This window comes from Triticum aestivum, chromosome 7B, assembly GCF_018294505.1.
Source record: "Triticum aestivum cultivar Chinese Spring chromosome 7B, IWGSC CS RefSeq v2.1, whole genome shotgun sequence".
Lineage (NCBI taxonomy): Eukaryota > Viridiplantae > Streptophyta > Magnoliopsida > Poales > Poaceae > Triticum > Triticum aestivum.
The window spans coordinates 417410563-417422633 of NC_057813.1; positions in this window are offsets into that span (position 1 = coordinate 417410563).

A 12071-nucleotide genomic window follows, 5' to 3' on the forward strand; every position below is an offset into this window, starting at 1 on the left:
AAAATCCTCGGGAAGTTTCAGCTCATTTGGAGTTGTGCAGAATAGGTAGCTTGACGTAGCTTTTTCTGGTCCAGATTTTCAGCTGCCAGAATTCTCCGCCTTTGTGCATACCTTGCATATTATGGGAGAAAAGGCATTAGAATTACTCCAAAAAGCATTATTATACAATAAAACAACATAAATAACAGTAGGAAAACATGATGCAAAATGGACGTACCAGGGCGTAGGGACAGCAGGGGCATAAAGTGTTGAGGCAGATGTGGTTGCCGAGAGCGACAAACACTCAGTAAGCATGTCTGCATTTGTCCCATTTTTTATCTCCTCGGCGACATTTTCCTATGTGGGCACAGGAAATCTAGACCTGCTCGTTCTCATTTGCGTTTTCCCCCAACACCCAACACTTTCTTTCCTTTTTCGACCAAGAGACAGGCCCACTTCCCCCCCCCCACCCTTCACCATCCACCACGCTTTCTTCGCCTTTTCAGCCAAGAGACCGGTTGGGTAGCCAGTATCTATTACTTTCCCCTGTTTCCTCTTAGAACCAAGTCCTAGATTCATGATACAGCTTTCCCACTTTTTTCCCTATTTGAACCAACTCTTAGATTCGACTATATGGACTAGCTTTACCTCTAATAATAGTAAAAGTCTAGGTGGCTTTGGAATAGCCGACGGAAGTAGAAAAAGATCCACATGCGGCGACGTGGGGAGCTGGGGCTGTAGAGCAAGGCATGTTTCAAAGGAATATATACCTGAGGGTCATCGGCATATGGCAAATATGGCGTCAGAGGGCGCATCTTGGCCACAATACCGTAGGGAGGAAGAAGGGCTCGGAGGCCCTCCCGAGCCAACACTATCTCGGAGAGAACGGCACGGGCGCTGATCGGGACGCGCGGGCACCTGTTGGTCTCCTCCCTCGCTGCCCACGACCGTGTGAACGATGCACCTGCACCCCTGCCCTGGTCGAGGTAGTCCGGACGGATTTGTGACCAGCCGTGAGTAGAGAGAGTGTGGCCACCTATGTCTTGCTTAGATCTGGAGAGCATGAGAGAGTGTAAAAGAGGAACCCTAGTGAAGCAAGCGCCGAGGCTCGTGCTTATATACATATAGTGGAGTGATTTTGTTGTACCAGCCGTTAGTAAATTGAATACGCGCGACCCACTATTTTCATTTAAAGTTCTAGTAAAAAATAAAACTTGATCAATAACGTGCCACCGTTTCCAGGACGCACAATACTATATCATTCACATGCGGTCTCCGACCCTCCATCAAGATGAAAACTACACTAGTCAAAATGTCAATTGGAATACCTCCCTGTAAACAAATGCGCTCCTAGCTTCAAAAAATGCACTACTACGTGTACCCGCGAGTGGGCGTGAGAGAACTAGTGCGTGTGTGCACCGCTTCTCTTCATGAGAGTATAATATACTACGCCCAAAGAACATTCGCCATAAGAGTAATAGTATAAGTGTGTGACGTGTGAGTTAAAATAAAAGGTGCGCAACGTCTTTTATTTTTTTGAAGCTCTGAGCGTAGGGTGTGAATATCACATATGTGTGTGATGTCTACCTACAGATAGACGGTGGGTGCGAGAGGACTCGGGAGAGTCGTGACTCGTGAGGGTGCGTGTGTGCGTGAGAGAGGGGGAGCACGTATCAATGCAATGCATGTGTCTGTAAATCATATCTGACAAACGTTCGCCAAAAGCCGTTTCCTGACGAACGCCATAAGAACCATTAGATCGGCATCCGACAATGTCAGTTTTGCCATGTCATTTAACAGAACAGCCACTCTTCTGACACACAAATCTTCCACGTGAGTGTTAGCAACTGCCATGCTCCTCCCTCCGTTCCAAAATGTAGTGCATATAGCTTTATTGAAATTTTGAACCTCGCAAACTTTTACCGAGTTTTCATATACCAAAATGCACATATAGAATACACAGTAAATATCATTTCATTCATCTTCAAGAGGTAACTATAAAGATGGGGGAGTGTACAAAGAAAGACCGTCGTATGACCTGCAGCAATTTCAACCATCCTTTGGTGTGGAGGAACATCATAGGAACTCTATATGATATGATTTTTATAAGATTTTTTCCTTTAGAGCCAATTGGTTCATAGGAATAGATTCATGTAGTCCACATTTCAAAGGAAAATAAACATGATATCATTTTTATAGCTTTAGAGCCACTTGGTTCATATGAATGGATTCCTATACTCCCACAATTTCAAAGGAAAATAAACAGTAGCGTATATTCAATAGAAAAGTTCCTATGATGTGAACCAAATGACATCTCTTTTCTAATCCCTGCTCATAGGAATTGAGATACATGTCATCTCTAGATTCCATCAAAAAGTTCCTATGATGTGAACCAAATGACATATCTTTTCCAATCCCTACTCATAGGAATTGAGAGACATGTCATCTCTTTCCCTACAACTTCCATGTATACATCTTCCTAAATAGATAGTACAACCCACTAGTTTTTTTCATGGACATGCATGCAAGTCGTAAATCACATTGTTTTTGTACTCTATGCATGCAAGCACCACATCATCAATTCGTGCATGTTACTCATAAGTTATTTCTTGCATTGGATTTTGGATTGACAATGTACGTGTTGGTCACGTGCACACATATGTAGTTCACATTCACATTTTTTTCTTAGAAATGTCATTCTTTTAGCTGCAATTCATTTTTTTCTCTTTGTATTACATTTTCATTTTAAGCATACATTCACTTCCCATTAGTTATAGATGTTTTTGGAGGAACTTTTATGAATTATTTTGAGTAGCAAATTTCACGCGGTCGCGGGTATATCAAAATGCGGGGCCCATGCGTCATTGCCTTTCGGTCGAACCTACGTCCACAATTTTTTGTACTATGCATATCTCCACTGGTCCCCGAACCCAAAATGCTGCCGCATTCCCGTAAAACCAAGCGACCCACCTATGTTAAGGCATCGACTCGAACTCAATCCCTATCCCGTTTACTACGCCGTGGCCCCGCATGCCGTAGTACTCCTACAAACCCTGCCCGCCGCACGCATCATCAGTTTTCTTCAAGAGGACGAGGGAGAAGTGGATTTGTAGTAGAGGCTCCTACCCTAGGGTGCCCTATGTAGCTGCCGCACGCATCATTGGTTTTCTCTTTTCTTTATGCTCTTGCACCCTAGAGTGAAATGATGATTGCTTTGTCCGTACAGCTTAATGCGGGAAAGGTGGGGCTTTGTGATCTGACCCCTCATCGCTCAACTACTACTGCGGCACTATGACCCGGGTGCCTCCAAGTCCAACTGCTTCTCCGAACTGTAATTTGGTGCATCGCACGTGGAACAAGACGGTGGATGAGCCACATGTCGGCCAAAGGGGTCCTGTTAAGTGTGTCACCATTTCGTGCAGGGACTGACCCTGCTTGAGTTGCTACGCCAACACGACAGGAGCAGCCTACGAATTGGTTTTGCTCCTTGTGAATCCCGACTATATTGAAAAGATACTACTCCCTCCATCTCGGTTTATAGGGCGTGCACGTAGTTCTAGGTCATCCATTTGATTAACTAAATATGAGTTACTATGTCACAAATAGTATATCATTGGATTCTTGAGCGGATGTAGTTTCCAAACATATATTGTTCATCACATAGTACTATATAGCTAGTGAAATTCTCAACCTAGAACAGCGTGCATGCCCTGTAAACCGAGACAGAGGAAGTAGTAAAAATGAGGTGATTTTACCGAGCGGTGCGTGGGGGAGCATGGCCTGTCATGCGGTCCCATGTGTCATGATGTACCAAGGCGATGCACGTCCCTCTTGAGGCAGAACAATGGCAGAAGCAATACGTGGTTTTCTTGAAGGAAGGAGATGTTGGAGAAGAGGATTCAGCGAAGTGTGAAATAATGGTTGCTTCGTCCATGTGGGAAGGTGTGGCATTGTGACTTGACGTCTCATTGTTGATTACTACTACTGGGGCACTACGACTGGGGTGTGTCCCCCTGCTATTCTGCATTGTTATTGGGTGCATGACACGTCGACCCGGTTGATATATGTCCCACATGTCGGCAAGAGGAAGTACAAAATTCATCAAAGCTAGTGTCTTCACTCTTTTAGTACGACGGAGGAGTACAAGACACGGCTTGGTTTTTGCTGCTTCGCGCGATCCATCGATACAAACCTGGCCTAAAAAAGGCGAGGGCAGGTCTTTTCCCGTGCGATAGGCAGGGGAGTTTGGCATAGTCTGTTTGAGGAAATGAGGCAGGAAGGGAAACACGCAAATAAAGGTTGAACGACTTAGTTTTGGGAAAATCTGATTTTACGGAGTACGTGCCCACTATGGAGGTAGTACTACTTACTACTCCGTCCTTTCCGGTTTATAGGGCGCATCTAAAAACAATTCATTTTTCCGCTTTATAAGTCTCAATTCTACTCCCTCCTTTTCGGTTTATAGGGCTCAAATCTGAAATCTCATCAACCAAGGCATTTTGTGAGTGGAGGAATGTATCTCGTACTTTACAAAACTACTCAAATTAAACTCATGCATTAATTTGGATTAATTGCAGTGCATGCATGCTTGGCCACTAGATGAGTAGGAACATTACATGCATTGGTCTGTTAATTCTTGCATGCAAAGATTTAATGCGCCTCGAAAACAAAAAATGAGATGGAGATGAGCCCTTTAAATTGGGAAAACAAAAAAGTTGAAATAAGCTCTATAAACTGGAAAGGAGGAAGTACGAGTAGTACCATCACATGTTTGGATCTCGAGGTGCATTAAATCACCCGATGCAAGCAGTATCAATAGAAAACTCACCAATGCATGTAGAAGTTCATGGAAATTTAGTGGTCATGCATGCATTCGTTGTAATTAATGCATCGGTAAACATAACTTCTTGAGAAAAACGAGTGTACTAATTACTTGTGCAAACTATAAAATTAATTCCACCACTCACCGTCTACCTTGGTTGGAGAGATTTTGAAATTGAGCCATAAACCAGAAAGGAGGGAGTACTAACATAGCCTAGGGTAGCTTGCTGTACCACAGACTCCAAGGAAATTGCTATAGTACTACTCCTACTACTAAAAGACATATATTTCAAACAATATGATAATCTCTCTAACCAAGGTAGGGATGAGGAGTAGCGGAGGGAGTAGTAAAATTTTCTCCTCGTCCTGTGAGCCACCGCGCGCTTGGGCGAGGGAGCGGGCGTAGGAGTAGTAAGCAAGCTTCTCCTCATCCTGCGACTCTGCGAGCCACCGTGCCCATGGGCGGGGGAGACGGTGTACTAAGCAAGCTTCTCCTTGTTCTGCGAGTTGACGGGACACATCAAATGTAATACGTACTCCCTCTATTTGTTTTTAGTCTGCATATAAGATTTGGTCAAAGTCAAACTTTATTAACTTTGACTAAGTTTATAGAAAAAATATGAAGATTCACAATATGAAATCAATATTGTTAGATGCATCATGAAATTAATTTTCTTATCATGTAGCTTTAGTATTGTAGATGTTAGTATTTTTTGCTACAAGTTGGTCAAATATTACAAAGTTTGACTTTAACCAAATCTTATATGCAGACTAAAAAGAAATGGAGGGAGTACAGAGCATCTCCAGTGTATAGAGCCTTACCTCTAAGGTAGGCCCCACATGGTTTGCCTCTTATCAAATGAAAAAACCACAATGTATAGAGACTCTAAGCAGCCTCTAAGGTGGGCCCTAGTAGAAATTAAAAAAGTATTGATTAGCAACACATTTGTCCAATCAGTACTATTTCTTTTGTACTCCTACTTTCTTATGCTTCCTAAGGCTGACAATTGGGACCAGATGGATTGTTACATTGTTAGAGGCAGCCTCTAAGGTTAGACGCGATGCTAGCCAATTTTTTGTTAGAGGCGGTTCATGCAATGTATAGAGACCTGCCCCCAAGAGTAGAGAGGGCTTAGAGGAAACACAAAGCATACATTGTGGATGCCCTAAGTGCCTACTTTCCAGTCTATATGACCTAATTTAAAATCCACAATGCATCCATAATAGATGCTGAGTGGTGGAATAAGTTTATTACTTCCATAGTTCGCAAAAGTACTGAGCATGTGAGATGGTGAACGGAGGGAGTACGATACCATTAGTACTACAGTTCTTTTGGAAGGGTTGTAGTAGTCCGTCCCATTCACATGTTCATATTTAAAGCTTCAATAAAATGTTGCACGCAAGGATTAAGAGAAACCTCAGCAATGCATGTACTCCCTCAATCCATATAGGGTATAAAATGTGTTTTGGAGGCTAACTTTGACCACATGTTAGAGCAATAATATGACATCCAACTTACACAAATCTTACCATCAAATTTGTACGTGGTCATTATACTGCTAACACATGCATGTGTTGCAATTGGTACGCAGATATAGTAGTAAACACTCACTATCTAGTAGGAGTAGTACTAGTAGTACTCTACACTACTACTGCTATGAGGCCATCCAACTATGTCCCGGCAGAAGACCGCGGACACCGATTATTCGTTCATATTTAAATTTGTTTTCACACAGCAAAATATCCATGAAAACAACACATGGAAAAATTTCAAGACGAACCACGGATTTGAATGTGCTGGGAGGGGTGGGGCTGGGAGGGGCTATTTGGATCTTGCCCGGGGTAGCCAAAATATGAAGGAAATATGCCCTAGAGGAAATAATAAAGTTATTATTTATTTCCTTATATCATGATAAATGTTTATTATTCATGCTATAATTGTATTAACCGAAAACATGATACATGTGTGAATACATAGACAAACTTAATGTCACTAGTATGCCTCTACTTGACTCGCTCATTAATGAAAGATGGTTATGTTTCCTAACCATAGACATGTGTTGTCATTTGATTAATGGGATCACATCATTAGGAGAATGATATGATTGACTTGACCCATTCCATTAGCTTAGCACTTGATCGTTTAGTATATTGCTATTGCTTTCTTCATGACTTATACAAAGTTCCTATAACTATGAGATTATGCAACTCCTATTTACCGGAGGAACACTTTGTGTGCTACCAAACGTCACAACATAACTGGGTGATTATAAAGGAGCTCTACAGGTGTCTCCAAAGGTACATGTTGAGTTGGCGTATTTTGAGATTAGGTTTTGTCACTCCGATTGTCGGAGAGGTATCTCTGGGCCCTCTCGGTAATGCACATCCGTATAAGCATTGCAAGCAATGTAGCTAATGAGTTAGTTATGAAATGATGCATTACGTAATGAGTAAAGAGACTTGCCGGTAATGAGATTGAACTAGGTATTGGGTACCGATGATCGAATCTCGAGCAAGTAACATACCGATGACAAAGGGAACAACGTATGTTGTTATGTGGTTTGACCGATAAAGATCTTCATAGAATATGTAGGAGCCAATATGAGCATCCAGGTTCCGCTATTGGTTATTGACCAGAAACTGTTCTAGGTCATGTCTACATAGTTCTCGAACCCGTAGGGTCCGCATGCTTAACGTTACGATGACAGTTATATTATGAGTTTATAGTTTTTTGATGTACCAAAGGTTGTTCGGAGTCCCGGATGTGATCACGGACATGATGAGGAGTCTCGAAATGCTTGAGACATAAAGATTGATATATTGGAAGCCTATATTTGGATATCGGAATCGTTCCGGGTGAAATCGGGATTTTACCGGAGTACCGGGGGGTTACCGGAACCCCCCCGGGGGGGTTAATGGGCCTACATGGGCCCTAAGCGAGAAGAGGAGGGCCGTCCAGGGCAGGCCGCGCGCCCCCTCCCCCCTAGTCCGAATAGGACAAGGAAGGGGGGCGGCGCCCCCCTTTCCTCTTCCCCCTTCCCCCTTCCTTCTCCAACAAGGCAAGAGGGGGGAGTCCTACTCCCGGTGGGAGTAGGACTCCTCCAGGCGCACCCCTAGGGGCCGGCCGCACCTCCCCCTCCCTCCTTTATATACGGGGGCAGGGGGGCACCCCATAACACACAAGTTGATCTTCGTGATCGTTCCTTAGCCGTGTGCGGTGTCCCCCTCCCCCATATTCCACCTCGGTAATATCGTAGCGGTGCTTCGGCGAAGCCCTGCGTCGGTAGAACATCATCACCGTCACCACGCTGTCGTGCTGACGGAACTCTTCCCCGACACCCTGCTGGATCAGAGTCCGGGGATCGTCATCGAGCTGAACGTGTGCTGAACTCGGAGGTGCCGTACGTTCGGTACTTGGATCGGTCGGATCGTGAAGACGTACGACTACATCAACCGCGTTGTTCTAACGCTTCCGCTTTCGGTCTACGAGGGTACATGGACAACACTCTCCCCTCTCTTTGCTATGCATCACCATGATCTTGCGTGTGCGTAGGAATTTTTTTGAAATTACTACGTTCCCCAACAATGGCATCCGAGCCTAGGTTTTATGCGTAGATGTCATATGCATGAGTAGAAGACAAGTGAGTTGTGGGAGATACTAGTCATACTGCTTACCAGCTTGTCATACTTTGGTTCAGCGGTATTGTGAGATGAAGCGGCCCAGACCGACATTACGCGTACGCTTACGCGAGACTGATTTCACCGTTACGAGCACTCGTTGCTTAAAGGTGACTGGCGGGTGTCTGTCTCTCTCACTTTAGTTGAACCGAGTGTGGCTACGCCCGGTCCTTGCGAAGCTTAAAACATCACTAACTTGACGAACTATCATTGTGGTTTTGATGCGTAGGTAAGAACGGTTCTTGCTCAGCCCGTAGCAGCCACATAAAATTTGCAACAACAAAGTAGAGGACGTCTAACTTGTTTTTGCAGGCCATGTTGTGATGTGATATGGTCAAGACGTGATGCTACATTTTATTGCATGAGATGATCATGTTTTGTAACCGAAGTTATCGGCAACTAGCAGGAGCCATATGGTTGTCGCTTTATTGTATGAAATGCAAACGCCATGTAATTGCTTTACTTTATCACTAAGCGGTAGCGATAGTCGTAGAAGCAATAGATGGCGAAACAACAACGATGCTACGATGGAGATCAAGGTGCCGCGCTGGTGACGATGGTGATCACGACGGTGCTTCGGAGATGGAGATCACAAGCACAAGATGATGATGGCCATATCATCTCACGTATATTGATTGCATGTGATGTTTATCCTTTATGCATCTTATCTTGCTTTGATTGAACTTGACGAGCCTAGCATATACACATATGGCCTCGGAACACAGAGACCGAAAGGTCGAACGTGAATCATATAGTAGATATGATCAACATAGTGATGTTCACCATTAAAACTACTCCATCTCACGTGATGATCGGACATGGTTTAGTTGATTTGGATCACGTGATCACTTAGATGACTAGAGAGATGTCTGTCTAAGTGGGAGTTCTTAAGTAATATGATTAATTGAACTTAAATTTATCATGAACTTAGTACCTAATAGTATTTTGCTTGTCTATATTTGTTGTAGATAGATGGCTCATGCTGTTGTTCCGTTGAATTTTAATGCGTTCCTTGAGAAAGCTAAGTTGAAAGATGATGGTAGCAATTACACGGACTGGGTCCATAACCTGAGGATTATCCTCATTGCTGCACAGAACAATTACGTCCTGGAAGCACCGCTGGGTGCCAGGCCTGCTGCAGATGCAACTGACGACGTTAAGAATGTCTGACAGAGCAAAGCTGATGACTACTCGATAGTTCAGTGTGCCATGCTTTACGGCTTGGAACCGGGTCTTCAACGACGTTTTGAACGTCATGGAGCATATGAGATGTTCCAGGAGTTGAAGTTAATATTTCAAGCAAATGCCCGGATTGAGAGATATGAAGTCTCCAATAAGTTCTATAGCTGTAAGATGGAGGAGAATAGTTCTGTCAGTGAACATATACTCAAAATGTCTGGGTATAATAATCACTTGATTCAACTGGGAGTTAATCTTTCTGATGATAGTGTCATTGATAGAATTCTCCAATCACTGCCACCAAGCTACAAGAGCTTTGTGATGAACTATAATATGCAAGGGAAGAAGAAGGGGAACTTCAAGAAAAACAGCAAACAAATTGCTGCTCAAGAGAAGAAACCTAAGTCTGGACCTAAGCCTGAGACTGAGTGCTTCTACTGCAAGCAGACTGGACACTGGAAGCAGAACTGCCCCAAGTATTTGGCGGATAAGAAGGATGGCAAAGTGAACAAAGGTATATGTGATATACATGTTATTGATGTGTAGCTTACTAATGCCCGTAGTAGCACCTGGGTATTTGATACTGGTTCTGTTACTAATATTTGCAACTCGAAACAGGGACTACGGATTAAGCGACGATTGGCTAAGGACGAGGTGATGATGCGCGTGGGAAATGGTTCCAAAGTCGATGTGATCGCGGTCGGTGCACTACCTCTACATCTACCATCGGGATTAGTTTTAGACCTAAATAATTGTTATTTGGTGCCAGCGTTAAGCATGAACATTATATCTGGATCTTGTTTGATGCGAGACGGTTATTGATACGTCTCCAACGTATCTATAATTTTTTATTGCTCCATGCTATATTATCTACTGTTTTGGGCAATATTGGGCTTTATTATCCACTTTTATATTATTTTTGGGACTAACCTATTAACCGGAGGCCCAGCCCAGATTTGCTGTTTTTTTGCTTATTTCAGTGTTTTGAAGAAAAGGAATATCAAACGGAGTCGAAACGGAACGAAATCAACCGGAGAAGTTATTTTTGGAAGGAAAGCCACCGGATAGACTTGGACTCTATGTCAGGGGATACGGGAGGTGCTCACGAGGGTGGGGTGCCCCCCCTTAGGGCGCGCCCCCTGCCTCGTGGGGCCCCCGTGGCTCCTCTGACGCACCCCCTGCACCCATATATACTCTCGTACCCTAAAACTTCCAGAAGGGAGATTGGATCAGAAGTTCCGTCGCCGCAAGCCTCTGTAGCCACGAAAAACCAATCGGGGCCCTCTCCGGCACCCTGCCGGAGGGGGCCATCATCACCGGAGGCCAAGGAGGAGTATCCCAGAGGGGTCTTCATCACCATGAAGGCCAAGGACCAGAAGGTGGAGGCAATGGAGGAAGAAGCACAAGGGGGAGAACCTCTCCTCCTCTCTTCCGGTGGTGCCGGAGTGCCATCGGGAGGGGAATCATCGCCGCGGTGATCGTCTTCATCAACATCACCATCATCATCATCATCCTCATATCTTTTACGTGGTCCACTCTCCCGCACCCCACTGTAATCCCTACTTGAACATGGTGCTTTATGCCACATATTATGATCCAATGATGTGTTGCCATCCTATGATGTTTTGAGTAGATATCTTTTGTCTTTGGGTTGATTGATGATCTAGATTGGTATGAGTTGTATGTTTTACTTTGGTGCTGTCCTATGGTGCCCTCCGTGTCGCGCAAGCGTGAGGGTTCCCGCTGTAGGGTGTTGCAATACGTTCATGATTCGCTTATAGTGGGTTGGTGAGTGAACAGAAGCACAAACCCGAGTAAGAGGGATTGTTGCGTATGGGAATAAAGAGGACTTGATGCTTTAATGCTATGGTTGGGTTTTACCTTAATGATCTTTAGTAGTTGCGGATGCTTGCTAGAGTTCCAATCATAAGTGCATATGATCCAAGTAGAGAAAGTATGTTAGCTTATGCCTCTCCCTCATATGAAACTGCAATAGTGATTATCGGTCTTGTTAACAATTGCCTAGGACAATTCCGCACACCGATCCACCATTATTCCACACTCGCTATTTATATATTAGTATTATATTCTAACTTTATGATAGCAGCACCTACTTTTATGTTTTAGCTCTCCGATACTATGCAAAGTTATCCTCTTCCATACCCACAACGTAGTTTTATTTCTCGTTGCTAGTTGGAAGCAAACGTTCGGTGCACGTAGAGTCGTATCAGTGGCAGATAGGGCTTGAGAGAATATTGATCTTACCTTTAGCTCCTTGTGGGTTCGACACTCCATACTTATCACTTCCATCTTTGGAAAGTGCTACGATGATTCCTTGCACTTGGGGATTATCAAGCTCTTTTCTGGCGCCGTTGCCGGGGAGCAATAGCGTGGGGTTGATATTCTCGTGTGTG